Source organism: Chlorocebus sabaeus, chromosome 20, assembly GCF_047675955.1.
Source record: "Chlorocebus sabaeus isolate Y175 chromosome 20, mChlSab1.0.hap1, whole genome shotgun sequence".
In the NCBI taxonomy this organism is placed as follows: Eukaryota; Metazoa; Chordata; class Mammalia; order Primates; family Cercopithecidae; genus Chlorocebus; species Chlorocebus sabaeus.
Window position 1 is genome coordinate 94745720 of NC_132923.1, and position 18467 is coordinate 94764186.

At 39.3% G+C, this 18467-nt stretch overlaps 1 protein-coding gene across 4 annotated transcripts in view; it reads left to right on the plus strand.

Moving 5' to 3' along the window:
- Positions 1-10: 10 nt before the first annotated feature.
- The window catches only part of FOXJ3 (forkhead box J3), a 150072-nt gene continuing 131615 nt past the window's right edge, over positions 11-18467 (plus strand). For 2 of the 4 annotated variants that reach the window (XM_007979185.3, XM_007979190.3), the window contains exon 1: positions 11-187. The gene's annotated coding sequence lies outside the window, so the exon portion shown is untranslated. Of the gene's footprint in view, positions 188-807; positions 2384-11266; positions 11410-18467 lie in introns of those variants that run through there. The other 2 variants (XM_007979186.3, XM_007979187.3) reach the window with 2 other exon arrangements.

The following is an 18467-nucleotide window of genomic DNA, read 5'->3' on the forward strand; positions in this document are numbered from 1 at the left end:
GTGGGTCGGGAAGTAGTTCCGGGTGCGCGGCCCCGGATGTTGGCTGCTCCTGCTGCCGCCGCCGCTCTCGGCGCTGCTCGGGGCCTCGACCGCTCGCACTAGGCACCGTTGGGACCTTTCCCGGGGGGCGGAGACGCACGCAGCGGCCGGGGGCTCGGCCGGGCCGTCCCGGCCTGCGCAGCCTGAGGTAAGTGCCCGCCGCCCGGGCGGCCGGGCCTGGGCGGCGGGCGAGGAGGCGGGGCTGGGGCATCTCCGAGGACGGAGGCAGGGGCTGCCCTCCGCGAGACGCCCTCTCTCATCTAGTCGCAGCCGCGCTGTAGGGTGGGCGGCGGGCGGGGCAGGGGGCCTGGGCCCGGGCTGGGGCCAGGCGGGCGCTGAGGGCTGGGTCCCTCCCTCCCCCGCGGCGCTTCTCTTCAGCTGCTGCTGCCCCTCAGCCGGGAAGCAGCGGCTCCGCGTTTCCCGCCCCTCCCCCAGGCGGGGCCCCGGGGAACCAGCCGTGGATCCCGGGGGCGCCTAGTCCGAGGGCAGCTACCGTCTCCTTCCATCCATGACCTGTCCCCTGGCCGGGGTAGCCCCCGGCCCCGGCAGTCTGCGGCTTCTTCCCTTCAAGCTTGGGGGCGCTTTTCTGCTGGCCGGGCGGGCTGTAACTCACGCCTCGGGGTGGCCCTTTGGGGTGAGGAGGCCTTTGCGAGGGTGTCTGCGTTCCCGCCCATCCTGTGTCTGTGTCCTTTGCTGGGATTAGGGCAAAGGCAGACGTTCCATGCGGACGTGTTGCTGTCCTGTGTGTGTTGCATCCTGCCCACGTGGTAGAGTGTCTCCCGCCCCCCCTCCCAGCTCCATTTTTGCAGCTGGTGGGTGAGGAGGGAGGTTAACGGGATGGTTTTTCCTCTGTGATTTCCTCCCGGTGGCATGGAAGGTGTTAGGATCAGTTTGCTTTGCCGAGGCCGACTGTTGGTTAGATGAAGAATCAAGAGTTGTACTCTGAAATTGAGGCCAGTAGGGGACATAACAGGGCTTAGTTTCATTAACATCTTTTCTCCTCTTCCATTAGCTGCTCTTACTTTTTCCTCTGTTGGTTAATCATAGAGAATAAGCGCTTGCTACGGATGAATTCAGGTATATAGTTTTCATTTCTCGATTTTACCTTTTATGTGTCTGGTGAGCAAAGGTTTTGCTATTCCGTGTTGGTGCATTCCGCGTCTGTGTTGTCCCTAGTTGGATTCCTGAGTGAGTTAGAGCCATTCACTCTAATTCCTGAAGGAGTTAGAGATTGGTGGGCACCTTTTTGATCTTTTTCTGAGATTTATTTGTGTTTGTTTTCCTCCGTTTTGTTTCCCAGTGAAAAAGCGTGATGTCATAGGAGCGTTATATGCACAGCTCTTTTTCTCACAAGGCAGCACTGGTTTCACCTTGTCACTTACTTTGTAGAAACTCTTTTACTTCACTTTTCCCCTTACTCTGTTGACTACCTATTGCACTCTCTTTTTTGAAACTGGTTTGAAACATGTTTTGAGTAGTTTTTTTCTTAATGTCTCTTCCAGATTAGGGTTTTCATCTTCTGTTTGGCTCTTTTGAGACCACAGATTGTTCCCGCAGTAACAGTGAGAGAGACCTAGTCCCCCTGGTCCCTAGCAAATATTTATAGAAAAACAGTAACTTCTCTCTCTTTTTCTGAGTGACATATATTATATAGATGTGATTAAATGTTTTAGTTTCTTAAATAGGAGGATTTCTCTTTTTGCTTTTGTGTCTCAGAACTGAGGTGAATCTTCTTGATTTTGTGCTGCTGAGGACGAAGCTGGGAAGTTTCTCATGCTTTCATTAGATTTTTTTTTGGATGAGGCTAGAACTTGTTTATTTTGGCTCTTTTTTGTTCATTAGTTTGGGTAAAATAGAAAATCTTAATGTTTCAAAGCCACTTACTAGATTCCAAAGTGTCCTGAATTCTCACTTTGCTTTTCACATTGTACATTCTTTGAGTATATTTTTGACTTTTTTCTCCTTTTATCTGGTACAGTTCGTATATTCCCTTTCGTTCTATGTAGAATGAAAATATTTAAATATAGATTTTAGATTCTGTTTGCTTTCATTATGCTAAGTATGGGTGGGGCAGTGGAAAATAGAGAATGTTGTTCTGATACATACAGAGGCTTTTTTTTTTGGTAAGTCAGCATTTGTGTACTTCTGTAAAGTTCCATGTTATCTATGTGTGAAGTAGTCTGTATGAAGAGACAAATAAGATATGCGGTCTCTTGGAAAGCTTCAACTTATGTCGAAAGAACAGAGTTGTTTTTTTTCTGTTGGGGAAACATGTACATCATTCAGAATGACCAAACTGCATTGGACTTCTCCTTGGGATAACAGTACAACCAAAGTCAAAAGTGTAAGTGACATTTGAGAAAAGATACAAATTTCCAAAGGGGAAGAGATGTATTTCAGGAGAGCGAAGGGGCCTGTGCAAAGCGAGAGAAGTGGCAGTGTACAAATGATATCAAGGAACTTGACTGTCAGATCATCTGTGTTGGTGAATAATAATAAATGAGTTTAGGATTGGTAAGGGAGGTATTGGTGGAGGATCTTTCAAGGATAGAGGGTTTAGTTTGATAGGGTACCACAATGGATTCTAAAGAATGAGAGTAAGATGATACATCTTGTTCCTGAGGAAGGTTTTTGTATCAGTTGAGTGTCCTGAGAGTGGAGAGACTGATTAGAATGCTCATGGAGAATTTTAGAAATAAGATGATGAGGGTGTGTTATAAGATAGTGGTTGTAGGAAAAAAATAATAGCTAACGTTTACTTACTGTATGGCAGATGTAGTTCTAAGCGCCTTAAATGTGTTTAATTCATTAAATCTTCATAATAAGGTATTAAAATCAGAAGGGACTTTGGGCAAGTTACTTAACTTTATGCATGTAATTATTTCCATATACAATGAACAGTTAGATGAAAGGTAGATTTTGCATTGACCAGGGATATAGATGGTGGTAAAATAGATGTGTTTTGGGAGGATAGTAGTATAATGAAAAAAGAGCTTTGAGGTTTGGAATTTTGGGTCCTGTAATAGGCTGATAGCATTCTGAGAAGAACCAGAAAGTGCATCAGTTTCACAGAAGCCAAGGAAGATTTTCTACAAAGGTGGAGTTTGACAGTTTCAAATGCAGAGTAGAAGTTCAGAAGCAGTGGCTACAATGAAAAGACAATTGAATGAAACCAGAGGAGATAATTTGTAACCTTAGAGAGAAATTTGAAAGGAAGGGTAAGAATAGATGCCAGATATGTTTTTCACAGGATTTGTAGAGACATTAGGATCTGGTATGGTAATTCTTAGTATTTCCTTTTAAAAAGAAACAAACTTATGTTCCAAAGCTGGTGATTCTATACTTTAATGCTTCTCTCCTTAAACTTTTATTACTCTTAAAAAAAAAAAAGCTGGGCCGGGCGCGGTGGCTCAAGCCTGTAATCCCAGCACTTTGGGAGGCCGAGACGGGCGGATCACGAGGTCAGGAGATCGAGACCATCCTGGCTAACACGGTGAAACCCCGTCTCTACTAAAAAAATACAAAAAACTAGCCGGGCGAGGTGGCGGCAAAAAAAAAAAAAAAAAAAAGCTTTCTTGAAATATAATTCACGTACCATTTCATTCACACATTTAAAGTATACAAGTCAATGGTTTTTAGTGTATTCACAGAGTTGTGCAACCATCACCACAGTCATTTTTAGGATAGCATTTCAAAAAGGAGCCTTGTACACATCAGCAGTCACTCCCCATACCCCCACCTCCAGGCAGCCACTAATGTACCTAACATCTTGTAGAGATGTTGATAATTCCAAGTGCCTGTTGTGGGCATTTCGTACAGCCTACGGTCTTTTATGTCTGACTTCTTTCACTTAGCATGTTTCAAGGCTCATCCATGTAGCATGTATCAGTATTTCATTCCTTTTTATTGCCAAATATTATTCCACTGTATGGATATACTATGTTGATATCCATTGCTTTAGTTGATGGGCATTTGAGTTTCTTATTCTTTTATTATTATTATTATTATTTTAGATGGAGTTTCTCTCGCGCAAACTGGAGTGCAGTGGCACCATCTTGGCTCCTGCAATCTCTGCCTCTCAGGTTCAAGCGATTCTCCTACCTCACCCTCCCCAGTAGCTGGAATTACAGGCATGCACCACCATCCCTGGCTAATTTCTGCATTTTTAGTAGAGATGAGGTTTCACCATGTTGGCCAGGCCGGTCTTGAACTCCTGACCTCAAGTGGTCTGCCTGCCTCGGCCTCCCAAAGTGCTGGGACTACAGGTGTGAGCCACCGCGCCTGGCCAAGTTTGTTAATTCTTTTAAACTCCTCCCCATTTTCATTGAATCTTCGCCCTGCCAACCCCCCTCCCATGGCCTTCTTTTAGATTATAACCTCTGCCATGCATTTTGCTAGGCATTGGGGATATAAAGATGAATAAGACATGGCCCTTGAACATTCATATAGTGTTTTATTGGTTTATATACATTTTCTCATACATTCTCTCATTTGGTCTCAACAACCCTGTGATAAAGTCAGAACATCTTAAGATGAGCAATTTGAAGTTTAGGTGACTTGCTTAGGGTTGTACACCTAAGTAATTGGTGGAGCAAGTGAGTCTTCTTAGTTCATATCTGTGCTGTTTCCACTACTCTATGCTGCTGTTTTAACTTAAAGCATCCTCATGTAATCTCCTGGAGACCTAGAGGGACTGGAAAATGTATTTACTCAAAGAATCACTTTTTTTTTTTGAGACAGGGTCTCACTCTTGCCCAGGCTGGAGGGCAGTGGTGTGATCATGGCTCATTGTAGCCTCAACCTCCTGGGCCCCAGTGATCCTCACACCTCAGCCCCCCCAAGTAGCTGGGACTATAGATGTGCACCACTATGCTTAGCTAATTTTTGTATTTTTTGTAAAGAAGTGGTTTTGCTATGTTGCCCAGGCTGGTCTCGAACTCCTGGACTCCCAAAATGCTAGGATTACAGGCGTGAGCCACTGTACTCAGCCCACTGATTTTCTTCCGGACTTAAAATGAAGATTTTTTTTCCGTGGATTCTGCTGCTTATTTGTTCTGCGTTTCAGACAAATTATCATTTCATGTTTCTTTTCTTTCAGAACTCTCATGGAGTTCATGTGATGATAATGATAATAATAGCTAACATTTTTTGAGGCCTTACTATATGCCTAAAAGTGTTCTAAGTACTCTACATTCATTATCCATATCTTAAAACCCTTAATATTTTATAAATTTTATGAATATATTTTATAAATATATTGTAGATTTTATAAATTTATTTTAGTTATAAATTTTATAAAGATGGTGGTTTTACAGATGAGGAAATGGGCACAGAGAGGTTAAGTAATTTGACTAAGGGAACATAGCTTGGAATGGAAAGAGCCAGGATTTGAACCTTTGCAGTCTATTTTCAGAACTCCGTGGCTGTTAATCACTACACCGTTCTGTTTACTGTGTTATGAATTAATAGAGGATAATATTTCAAGTAAGGACGTGACCAGAATATGAAGATTTGATTTCGAATGTAGTTGGGGAAACAGTTAAACAGCAATTTTAAGTTGACATCACATCCACTTTTCTGTTAAAAGTGGACTTACCACTACAGCGTACAAAGATACATGTTGTTTAGACATTTTTTTGTTTGTCCCTGCTTAAAGCTTCTCAGCTCAGAAATTACATTATTTTCACTGTTCTTCACTGTTGGCTTTGTTAGTCACATAGCTTTCCACGTTGCCACTATTCAGAAACCTTGGCTTGAGACAGCTAAAGCTCACTTTTACCTCTCTCCTCAGCCTTCCTTTAACTGTGAATTTTTGTTTTCCATTTTGAACAGTTAGCCTTTCAGTTCTGGAGGGAGTTACTCTTTACCTCTTCCACTCCAAAACCCAGAAAACACAGTGGCATTTTATAACAACTGTCACAAAATTTGACCATCTTAATTGGCGTAACGTGATTTTAGTGCACAAATAAGAACCAAAGCATAGTGTTTTGGTTAAAGAGATTGACTTACTCTGAAATTGGAAAAGGCATCTGCTGTACAGGATTTTTGATTTAATAGAATTTGTTATAACCAGATCAGCAGAGCATTATTACTGTGGGCCATCTGTTGGGATATGGAAATAGCTTTGTTATATGGAACCAGATGTTGTTTTTATATTTATAACAATGACATTCTGCTTATTTTAAGTAACCTTTTGTAGTTAGGTACCTTTGGCTGCTATTCTATTTGACGTGTATATCAACTGATAACCTGAGAATGTGATGTCTTTCAATTCTTCTTGGGATCTTCTTATTGTTCTATGGGATCAGGACAAAACAGATGAAACAAAAAGGAAACGAGACTCATACAGTGTCAAACTTTAGTACTATAACAAGATTAAAATATAGGAAAGGTGACCTGGCACGGTGACTCATGCCAGTAAACCTAGCACCTTGGGAGACTGAGGCAAGCAGATCACTTGAGGTCAGGAATTTGAGACCAGCCTGGTCCACATAGTGAAACCCTTTCTCTACTAAAAATACAAAAATCAGCTGGGCATGGTTGTGGGTGCCTGTAATCCCAGCTGTTTGGGAGGCTGAGGCAGGAGAATCGCTTGAACCTAGGAGGCTGAGCCAAGATCCTGCCACTGCACTCCAGTCTGGGCAAGGGAGTGAGACGTTGTCTCACAATAAAATAATAATAAAGAAAAAAGGATAAGTATGAATATGTGATATGAGATAATTAGGACCATATTAAATAAGAGCTCTGACTTTGAGACTATTAATAAAGGCCTAGTTTCTAATAATTACTAAGCCACTTGGTTGCTCTAAGAATTTTTACCATGAATCTAAAGCGATTTGATTTTGATGTAATTGGACCTACATTAATACCACACTGTCTGACTTGTTTCCCATCATCAATTGATGAAATAGTCATATTTGTAGAGTGGGACTCAAACTTAGGGTGCAATAGAGGAACTGTTTTTAGAACATAGGCTTAGAGAACTCTGTTCTGAATTGAATGCTAACTATTTGAAGATGGCTGGGTCTTTGGGTGGGAAATTTTATTTTTTTGAGACAGGATCTCGCTGTGTCACCCAGGCTGGAGTATAGTGGCTCCATGAGAGCTCATTGCAACCTCCAACTGCTGGGCTCAAGTAATCTCCTGCCTTTAGCTCCCCAAGTGGCTGGAACTAGAGGTGCATACCACCACACCTGGCTGATTTATTTTTTATCTTTAATTCAGACAAGATCTGACTGTACTGGCTCCCTAGGCTGGTCTTGAACTCTTGGCCTCTTCCTCCCTTTTTGGTCTCCCAAAGTGCTAGGATTACAGGCATGAGCCACCAGGCCAGTTCTGGGTGGGATTTTTTAGAGTCTCTCCAGAAACTGCATGATGTCTGTTTTTCATTGTTTTCAGATCAATGTAGAGAGTCTGGATTCCATAGAGTTGGCCAGCTATTCTAGGATGAGCCTGTGTCAAGGAGACTATACCCAGTAAACTGACTTTCAGTCAGTTTTCACCTGGAGTATAAAACAAAAAGTTCTAATGGAATTCTCCTACCTAGAGTCCTCCTCAGTGGTATAGTGGTTACTAAGGAAATAAGATTGATCTTCTGATTGATTGGTAGAGTATGGTGCCAGTGTGACCTTATTAAAAACCTTGTAAATTGGAATCATCTTTTTTTTTAAGATTGGGGCCTGACTTTCGTCACCATCAATAGCCCTTGTTTCTAATTAGTACTATTGTGTTGAAACAGATTTGTGAGAGGAATGTATAACAAAGGAAAGACTGCTAGAACTCACTAACTGTTGCAAATTGTTTGCTTACAGAAAGAGGGGATTGCAATATGATGGAAGTAGGTTATCATAAAGATTCTAGATTTTGGCTGATGGGTACATGGGTGCTTATTAAATTATTAAAGTTAACTTAAAAAAGTTTCTGTGGCTTGGCCATCAAATTTTGGGTAATTACAGGCACAACGGTCAAACATGCAGCAATCAGGGTCAGGTTGACTTTTCTGAATGAAGATGGAGCAGACTGTCATGGCAGGAGGTAAATGATACATGGTGTCTCTTTCTGCTAGGGTAGTTGAGTCTGTGAGTTTATGAACTTTATTTGTCTGCCCTGTGTACAGAACTGTTGATGGTATCGTGCCACTTTGTATACGTGGGTAGCCATCAGCGTCAGAAATGGCACCTTTGTATATCAGAGGAAGTTGTGTTTTATTATAGGGGATGTGTATTTTCAAAAGATTTCCACCTTACATTTGAATAATATTTTTTCAAAAGTGTTTGATCTGTTGGATTTTGGAGCCTTATAACAGCCTTGTGATATGTGTTAATAGTAGTGATATTCCTATTGACAAATGGAGAAAATGAGATAGAAGCTAGGATTCAGTGCCACTCAATTATTTAGTAGTGGAGCAGACACTGGAACTCAGACCCTGCATTCTCCTTGTTTCGTACTCTTAGTATAAAACTGACAAAGTTTTGGGGAGGAACTTACTCTGGATTTTTGAGGTAAAAATGGAAGGTTGTAGACCACAAAGGACCTGGCCTACTTGGAGCAGAACATATGATAATATCAGACTTAGGGTACATAAAACCAATGGGAGCAGTTTCTTCCCTTGTTAAATTTAGGTCCATTTCTAGTCATTGGAGCATTTTTACTTGAATCTGCATTCTTTGTCTTTGTAGAATTCAGGAGTTAAGGGAAACTTTAAAGGGTTATTCAATAGCAGATTGGTCTTGTTTTATGTAAGTACACATCTGTAAAATTTAGACACTGAGAAAGTATCCCTGGAAGATGATTCTACTAAGGATGCCTAGGTTACTGCCACAGTGGGAGATGTGTTGTCTGTTGCCTGGTGGTTAGGAAGAGTAACAGTATGTAAAGAAGTTATATCTGCATGGAAAAAAAAGACTGGGAGAGAATGCATCGTAATGGGTAATTTAAATTTTCTTCTTTGAACCTGTATATATTTTCTAAGCTCTCTGCAGTGACCATATATCATTTTTGTACTCAAGGAAAACCTATACAGTTTGATTTTTATGGTTCAAGTGAGAATTTGGAAAAACGTGGATCTTCGGACTTTTTTTTTGAGATGGAGTCTCACTCCGTCTCCCAGGCTGGAGTGCAGTGGTGTGATTTCTCTCATTGCAACCTCAACCTCGTGGATTCAAGCGATTCTCCTGCCTCAGCCTCCCAAGTAGCTGGGATTACAGGCACCCGCCCTCACGCCTGGCTAATTTTTGTATTTTTAGTCAGACGAGGTTTCACCTTGTTGGCCAGGCTCGTCTAGAACTCCAGACCACGTGTGATCCACCTCGCGAAGTGCTGGGATTACAGGTGTAAGCCACAGTGCCTGGCCTGATTTTAGGACTTTTGAAGAGCAGTTTAAACACTTGATGCTATGAAGTTGTTTTGCTTTCTACGAAGTTTATTAACAAATCAGTTTGGTAAGTTATTGATTATCTTATGGATCAAGTTGTGCGTGTATTAAGTGGTTTGGGTTTTTCTTTGCATTCTAATTTGGTCATTTAGCTCTGCTGATCGAGAAATTAATTTTAGTCCCCTAGAAGCAAACAGGACCTTAAGTTTACTTACAGTAGTTGTTTATCAATAAATGACCTAGAAATAGCACTCCCAATTTAAATCCTGAAAACTAACTTAAGGATCCACTTATATGCTTCCATTCCTTGGCAGATTTCTAATAAAAAAACAAATGGTTAGAGCTTCTTTAAGGTACTGTTTTTCATCCATGTACATTGGACTCATTCATGTCTCTTACTCATTCGCTTGCTCATTTGTTCACTCTTGCTGTGTTCTGGGCACTGCTAAATACTGGGGACACGACTAAGGCAGGGTCCCTGCCAGCAAAGACTACAGCTTTTAGTTTGGGAGAAAAAATCAGAGATGTCCTTGGCGTCTGGAAGTATCCTGTGATTTCTTCTGTTTTCTACTTTTTGACTAGAAAGGCAGAATGAGTAGCTAGTTCAAAGAACTTAATGGATTTAGGGATGTGAATAGATGGCTTTAAGGGAAACTGATGGCTTCATAGTTATTTCTCTGATTGCAAAATATTGAAAATCTAAGGAATTTCCTCATCTAAGGAGCATTTGTTACTCAGGTAGATGACCTGGGCATTCAGATTTATATCAGGTTTGCTTTGGGAACATTAGCAAACAACATTGTATTGATTCTTCCAGGATAGAGACAGTGTCTTTTTGTCTCTTATCGTCTATTTTTAACGTTGTGCGTGATACGTAATAGGCATTATTATATAGCCATTATACAGCCATGTGCCACATAATGACGTTTTGGTCAACTGTGGGGCACATATATGTATATACAGTGGTGGTCCCATAAGGTTATAATGGAGCTGAAAAATTTGTATTGCCTAGTGACCTCAAAGCCATCACAATCTTGTAGTGTAATTAAAAAAATAAATTTAGGGTAGTCTGTGTGTACAGTGTCTACAGTAGTGTACAGTAATGTCCCAGGCCTTCACAGTCACTCATCACTCACTCTGAGCAATTGCCAGTCCTGCAAGCTCCATTCATTGTAAGTGTCCTATACAGGCATACCATCTTTTATACAGTATTTTTACTGTACCTTTTCTGTGTTTAGATACACAAATACTTTTGTATTCCAGTTGCCTAGCATATTCAGTGCAGTAACATGCCATTCAAGCTTGTAAACTAGGAGCAATAGGCTGTATCGTGTAACCTAGGTGTGTAGTAGGCTCTACCATCCAGGTTTGTGGGAGTACACTCTGTGACGTTTGTACAACGATGAAATCGCCTAACAACACGTTTCTTAGAAAGTATCCCTGTTGTTAAGCGATGCATCACTGTACTAATAAAAGATGTTGCATGTTTAAACTTAATTTTAAGAATTTTAGTATTACTACAGATAGTTTTGTCTAATACAGTGATAGATATATACACACTATATATACTATATATACACTGTATATACATGCACTATAATATACACAATATATAATATATATTATATAGAATATATAATGCACTATATATTATGTGTTTTTATATATATATAGTGGTTCCTAGAATTTTAAGAGTTAATCATTGAGATTAGTGAAATAGATTGCTAAAACACTTGATATATAGTCATTTGGCCTTTTGGAACACCTTTGGTCACTCATAGCTGTAAGGTAACCTGTTTGTTGTTAGTTGTAATTGAGGCAGAATTTGCATCTAATGTTATCTCTTTTTCTTAGTTCTTCCTGTGGAACAGTAGAGACCTAGTCTGCCTTCTTTCACAAGATAATCCTTCAGTTATTTCAAGGTGATTGTTCAGCATATATCTCTTGAGTACCTGTGCATGCAAGACACTGTCCTGGATATTGTGAGAGATCCAAAGGTAATTAAGAGGCATAGTCTGTTAGCAAGAAATGGGTACAGGTACTAAGAGCTATGGGTTTACTGAGAAGAGGGAGTGTTTTTGCTTATGATGATGAAAAAAACTTCGTGGATGAGATAGTGTTTGGATTAAGATTAGACGTGGAGCATTCAAGGCTGAGAGCATAGTCAAAGACTTAGAAATGAGGAAGCACAATGTGAGTTAGAGGAATAGAGACCCAGCTTGGTTGTTCCCCAGACTATCCTCCAGGAGATTAAAACTGTTCATTGTTGTATCCCAAGCACCTGGAGGAGTGGTTGGCTAATAATTGGTGCTTAATAAATATTTGTTAAATGAATGAAGGAATGGTCCTATTTGAGAAATACTGATCATCATTTTCATGGACATTAAAGCATTTTAGGATATTGAACACTCTAAGTCATTTAGAGGAAAGAAAGTGTTTATCTCAATCTTCTGTAATTATGGAGTGTGCATTAACAACTCTTGAAATCCTCTGGAAAATATTACACACTGGTCTGTATGGTAGAGGTGAGGTGGAAGGCTAGAAAGTGTTTTCTTTTCCAAGCTAAACACACCCAGTTTCTTCAGTCATTATACACTTGCACACCCAGTTTCTTCAGTCATTATACACTTGACATTTGGTTTCTGATCCCTCACTAGTTTGATATCCCTCCTTCCAAGGATTCTGTCCTGTAAGTGTTCTTAAAATTTGGTGCTCAAAACAGAACACGTTTCCCTCCATAGGTGATGATTTTTAAATTCTATATTAAAAAACCCCCAGAATACAATACTCCAGTTGTGAACTAGCTAGTGAGGAGTACATGGTACTGTTACACTCCTTTTCTGGATACTGTTCTTCTGATGAAGCCTAAGATTGCATTTTGTTTCTTTTTAGCAGCTGAGTCACTCTCTTGGCTCATATTCAGTTCTCATCTTAATTTACAAGTTCTTTGAGTAGATTCAGAGAGATTTCCTATTAGTAGAGCTAACTAACGAATGCCCATTTTCTTCTGATTGAGTCTAGGCTGTTTTCTCAGAAGTACTAGTCATCCTTAGCTTCCTGAAATCTGAGAAAGAAAAATAATTATCTATTGCTATTGTTGAGCAACTAACACCAAACAAGTTTAGTCCAACTGCCCTTTTGAGTATATTCAGAAGTGTATAAAATATGAAGAACCCCCCTTTACCCGTCATTGAGATTCATCAAATTAAGATAGGTGCCACATATGCCTCAAATATCTTTTTTTCTTTTTTAAGTATTTCAAAGAAAATCGTAGACACTGTCTTTTCATCCCTATGTCAGTATGCATCTTTAAGAAAATGTAGATATTATATAACCCATGCCATCATTGTATCTGATGATACAGTAGACAATAGACAATATTTTTAGGTGTCATCTAATATCTAGTTCATAATAAAATGTCCTGATTCTTTAAAAACATCTCTTTACAGTTGGTTTTTAGTTGACTCAAGATCCAGATAAGGTATATACACTGCATTTGGTTGTTATATTTCTTAAATCTCCTTTAACTGAATGATAGCCACTTCCCACTCTCCCCCCTTTTGGATAATTTGACTCCTTTGGCCCTTCACGTCTCTAATCTGTACCAAATTCTGTTCCTTTTGAAATATCTGCTAGATTTTTTCTTCTTTTATGACAATTCAGCAATCATTTTGGAGTATTATGTGTAGAACATGTCCTAGGTGTTATGGGAGATAAAAAGTTAATTCGATGTGTACATGGCCCGCTAGGAGCCAGCATTCCAGTGGTAGGGACAGATGCCTGCAGAAACAACATGAAGTGGATTATTTGTCCTCCAGTACATCATGCCTTGATGATAAAGTCTCCCATTTTTTTTTTTTTCCTGGAAAATGATGACAGTGGAATCTTCTTCATACATCTCTTTAATCATGTACTGATCAAGAACCCACATTTGGTTTCCTCTTGAGTCAGTTCATACTTGACTGTTATTGGCCTGTCACTCAATTCTTCCACTGGCTCCCACTATTATCCAAAGTGGCACAAAAATATTTTTATTTGCTTTATTTTAAAAACCCACCTTTATGTTATGTAGAATTTTCATTTCTCCAACAAGATTATAAACATCTGGAGAGCAAAAGTCATACTGTCTTCTTTTTCTTTATAATACTGGGTGCTTAATAAGTACTTTTGAAGAGTCCTGGTACATATACCAGGTCTATTCTTCTGTTTCCTACCTTTCTAGAGTCAGCTGGAGCTTCTGCCAGTTACAAGTAAATAATCCAGACCTGGATCTCTTCTTACCTCAAAAGTCTCCTAGCAAACCGTCCATTCAGTGGTCTAACTGAATCAGGGATGACAGATAAATGATTTGCATGTTACCGATTCCCCATCACCATGTCCTTGGCAGACTACTAATTTCTGGTTGTGTTTAGACATTATTTTCTCTTTGTAGCACTTAAGGCAGCTGCTACCTATTGAGCATTATTGACAAATGATATGAAACGTTTCTGCTACCCTTGTCCTAAACCAGTAATCAGACTACATCAGCATCACCTGAGATAACTTTTAATTACTAGATTTCCCAAGTTTCACCTAAATCAGGATTTCCAGGAATGGGATAGAAATGATTATAAAGTCAGTAGTGGTTTGTTTACTGACTTTGGGAACAAGGCAGGTAATTTTTATTTTGTTAAACATCTCTGGCAGTGGAGACTTTATGGCTTCCTATCGTTTCAGTTTCAGTACAGCATTTTATTCCTCTGACAGCCAGTAAGTTCTGTTAGATTCAGTGGAGTTTTCAGCAACATGGGTAGGATCTGTTGCTTTGAATTACACCAGGCAAAGCACATGAATCAAATGCCCAAGATAAAGATACAGGATCCAGAGAAGTGGCATCTTGGTTTTCTAAATATAACTGAGTTCAAATTTAAAGCCTCATAGCCTTTAGCCCTCCAAAAGCTTATTCTATCTTTGTTTAGTGAATACCTTTAAATGTTGCTTAAAATGTAAGAGTTCAGCATTTTTTAGTAGATAATCTTTTGGATTTTTCATATTTCGTGTATATTCAATAAAGGTGGTTTAAACATATAATGTGATCTAATTTCATGTACCTTTAAACATATAATGTGATATAATTTCATATACCTCTAATTTCATATATCTAATTTCATATACCTTTAAACGTATAATGTGATCTAATTTCATATACCATATAATTTCAGTATTTAAACATACAATGTGATCTAATTTCATATACCTTTGTCAGGTTCTCAGTAAAAATAAATCTGTAAATTGGGAAAGTCTTCATTAGACCACATGATAAGATTTTGGGACCAGATATGAGGTAGTTAAGTTTTTGAGCAAAGTAGAGAGACTGAAGCCTCAGGATTATCTAGTGAGTTAATGACAGACCCAGAAATAGAATCTTGTGCTATTTGCTTGGGTTATGATTTAGTTTGAAGAGGGTGGCCTGTGATCTGTTTACATAAATTGCAGGAAGTAAGGTTTGGGGTTTGGAAGAAGTTATAGCTGTGTGATGTTTGGCCAGGAAGCCCCCCTTCCCCACACTCACCACCTGTTTTATTGACACTAGTCCTAAAATACGGAGGAAAAGAGGCAGTTACATATACTTCCTACTGTTAAAACAGTCTTTAAAAGCCAAAGCTAATTTTTTTCGTATTCTGTTAGTCTCCTCCTGGCCCTGGTCTTGTTTTAGGAGGAGAGGGGGGTATAGCCTAAGTAGTCGATTTGTAGATATTAGTAGTTTCCTTGATAATTTTTTCAGGTGTATGAAACTTTTTTATTGGCCGTACATGTATCTTCATTAAATGTGTTTAGTAAATAAACAGTATGGTTTGAAAATAGTGGAGGCCACCAGAAAACTATTGAATGGTTCAAGGGGTTATAGATTTGTAAGTAATTGTTTTTTCTAGAGTTGTGTTCTGGTGAGGTAGTTACTTTTACTCTCCCTTCGCTGTTCCAGCTGTGGGGTTTGGAAGTGGATCCTGTGGCACTAGTGAGAGAAGCAGCAGGAAGCAGGAATAAAAACATTTGTGTGTGGTGGTTCTGAACTTATTTTTTTTCCTAACAGCTTTGTTGAGATATAATTCACATACTATCCAGTTCACCTAAAGTGTAAAATTCAGTGTTTTTTAGTGTATTCACAGGGTTGTGCAACCATTGCTACAGTCTAATTTTAGAATGTTTTTCTCCTCCCTTGCAAAGAAACCCCATACCTCATAGCAGTCAGTCCCTATTCTCCATTTACTTTTTCTCTTACTGCTAACCCTAAGAAACTGCTATCTAATTACTAACATTGCCTATTTTGGATGTTTGATGTAAATGGAATCTTACTATACGTAATCTTTTATGACTGGTTTCTTTCACTTAGCATAATGTTGTTAAGGGTTATACATGTTATAATATTTATTCCTTTTTATTGTCAAAACAGTATTCCGTTATGTGGATATAACGTATCCATTCATCAGTTGATGGGCATTTGGATTATTTCCATGTTTTAAACAAAACAAAACAAAACAGGGTCTTGCTCTGTCGCTGAGCTGGAAAGCAGTGACACGATCACAGCTCACTGCAGCCTCCACCTCTTGGGCTCAATTGATCCTTCTGCCTCAGCCTCCTGAGTAGCCAGAACTACAGGCACAACCCACAGTGCCTAGCTAAATTTTGTGTTTTTTGTAGATGGGATCTTGCCATGTTGCCCAGACTGATCTTGAATTCCTGGGCTCAAGAGATTTGCCTGCCTTGGCCTCCCACAGTGCTGGGATTACAGGTGTGAGCTACTGTACCTGGCCTATTTTCATTTTTTTGCTATTGTGATTTAATACTGCTGTGAACATTCTTATACAGATTTTTATGTGGATGTATGTTTTCATTTCTTGGGTACAGAATTTCTGGGTCATATGGTAACTCTTAATGTCTGACTTTTTGATGAACTGCCAAACTTTCCCAAAGTAGCAACACTATTTTACACTTGTACTAGCAATGCATGAAAGTTTGAATTTCTTCATATCTTTGCAACACTTGTTATTTTGTGTCTTTTTGATTATAGCCATCCTAGTGGGTATGAAGTGGTGTCTTGTTTTAATTTGTATTTCCCGGCTGGGTACAGTGGCTCACGCCTGTAATCTCAGCACTTTGGGAGGCCGAGGTGGGTGGATCACCTTATATCAGGAGTTTGAGACCAGCTTGACCAACATGGTGAAACCCTGTCTCACTAAAAATACAAAAAAAATTAGCTGAGCATGGTGGCACATGCCTGTAATCCCAGCTACTTGGGAGGCTGAGGCAGGAGAATCACTTGAACACGGGAATTGGAGGCTGCAGTGAGCCAAGTTCACACCGCTGCACTCCAGTCTGGGTGACAAGAGCAAAACTCCGTCTCCAAAAAAAAAAAAAATTTCCCTAGTGATTAATTATGCTGAACATCTTTTCATGTATTTATTGGACATTCATGTATCTTCTTTGTAGAAATGTATGTTCAGATTCTTGCCCATTATTAAATTGGATTATTAGTCTTCTCGTTATTGAGTTGTAAGATTTATATATTCTGGATACCTAACTTCATCTTCTAACTGCAGACTGGTCCTAAATTGCTTAGAAGTAGAGAAAAGTGGTGGATACAAAAGACCGTATTAAGTAAAGCTTCTTTTTTCCCCCCAACTTTTGAAGAATCTGGTTTATTCATTCACTGAAAAAATATGAATGCTGGCTTTATACTAGGTTTTGGGAATATAACAGAGAATGAAACATGGAGCTCACATTCTGATGGGGGAGAAATAAAAATCGTATCAGATGGTGACAAGCTTTTCTGTTTTCTGTTTCTATTTATGAAGATTAAAATAGGGTAATGGAGATAATGTGATGAAAGTTCTAACATTCTTTACCATTCTTGAATTCTTAATCTATAACTTCTGTTATTACACTTTCTACTTAATACAATTTGTAGCTAAACTTTATTTTTCTTTCACTCCTTATTCTTAACCCCTATCCGTGCTAATTTTTGCCTTCACTATTCCACAAAACTCACCCAATGTAGTATTATTATCTTCTATTAAAAGCCAGTATTCTCTTTTCAGTTTTTATCCTTCCTGATCTACACTGAACACTATTGCTTTTCTCCCTCTTAAATCACTTGCTGCTGTCTGCAGTCCAACTTCCTCAAGTTTTTTTTTTTTAATCGTTTGTCTTAATTATCTATGTGGCCTCTCTTCTGATTGAAGATCCTCATGATTTTAATTGCTCTCTGAAAGCAGATGACTTCTTAGCTCAAGCTGTACCACTGCCTTCAGGTTTAGCTAGAGGAGCTGGGATGAACAGCTGATTGCTTCTCACTCATCAGGATTCTTTTCCCTTTACTCTTCCCTCTGGCACGTTTCTTCTATTTGGGTTGATTAGGATACAGGTTATTTCTGCGACTGCTTTAATGATTACCTGTGACTAATGGTATAATAATCTACAATGTTCAGTCAAGTTTCTTCAATCAAAGGGTTTGTTTCTTCATGGATGTTAGTGAATTTTATACTTTCAAGTCTTTTGGAAAGATAGGGCTGAATTCAGAAGTAAAAAAAAAATGGAATAGCTTCTTGATCTCTAGAGCTGTAACAGTTTTTTTAAATAAATAAATGAATTTTTATTTTTTTTTATCTTGGTAGGTTTTTGGGGACAAGTGGTGCTTAGTTACATGAATAAGTTCTTTAGTGGTGATTTCTGAGATTTTGGCGCACCCATCACCCAAGCAGTGTACACTGTACCCAATGTGTAGTCTTTTATCCTTCACTCCACTCCCACCCTTTCCCCTGAGTCCCCAAAGTCCATTGTATCATTCTTACTCCTTTGCATCCTCATAGCTCCCACTTTTGAGAACATACAACGTTTGGTTTTCCATTCCTGAGTGTAATAGTTTTAACAAATGTTTAATTATTACCTTTGTCTGGTGTTACGCTAATGCTTTCATTCAAACTACTGTCATAGTAATTGAGGCATTTACTGCATTTTTCCTTTCTTATGAAGGAGGAAATTAAGCCTTAGGGAAGTTAACATATCCAGGGTCACACAG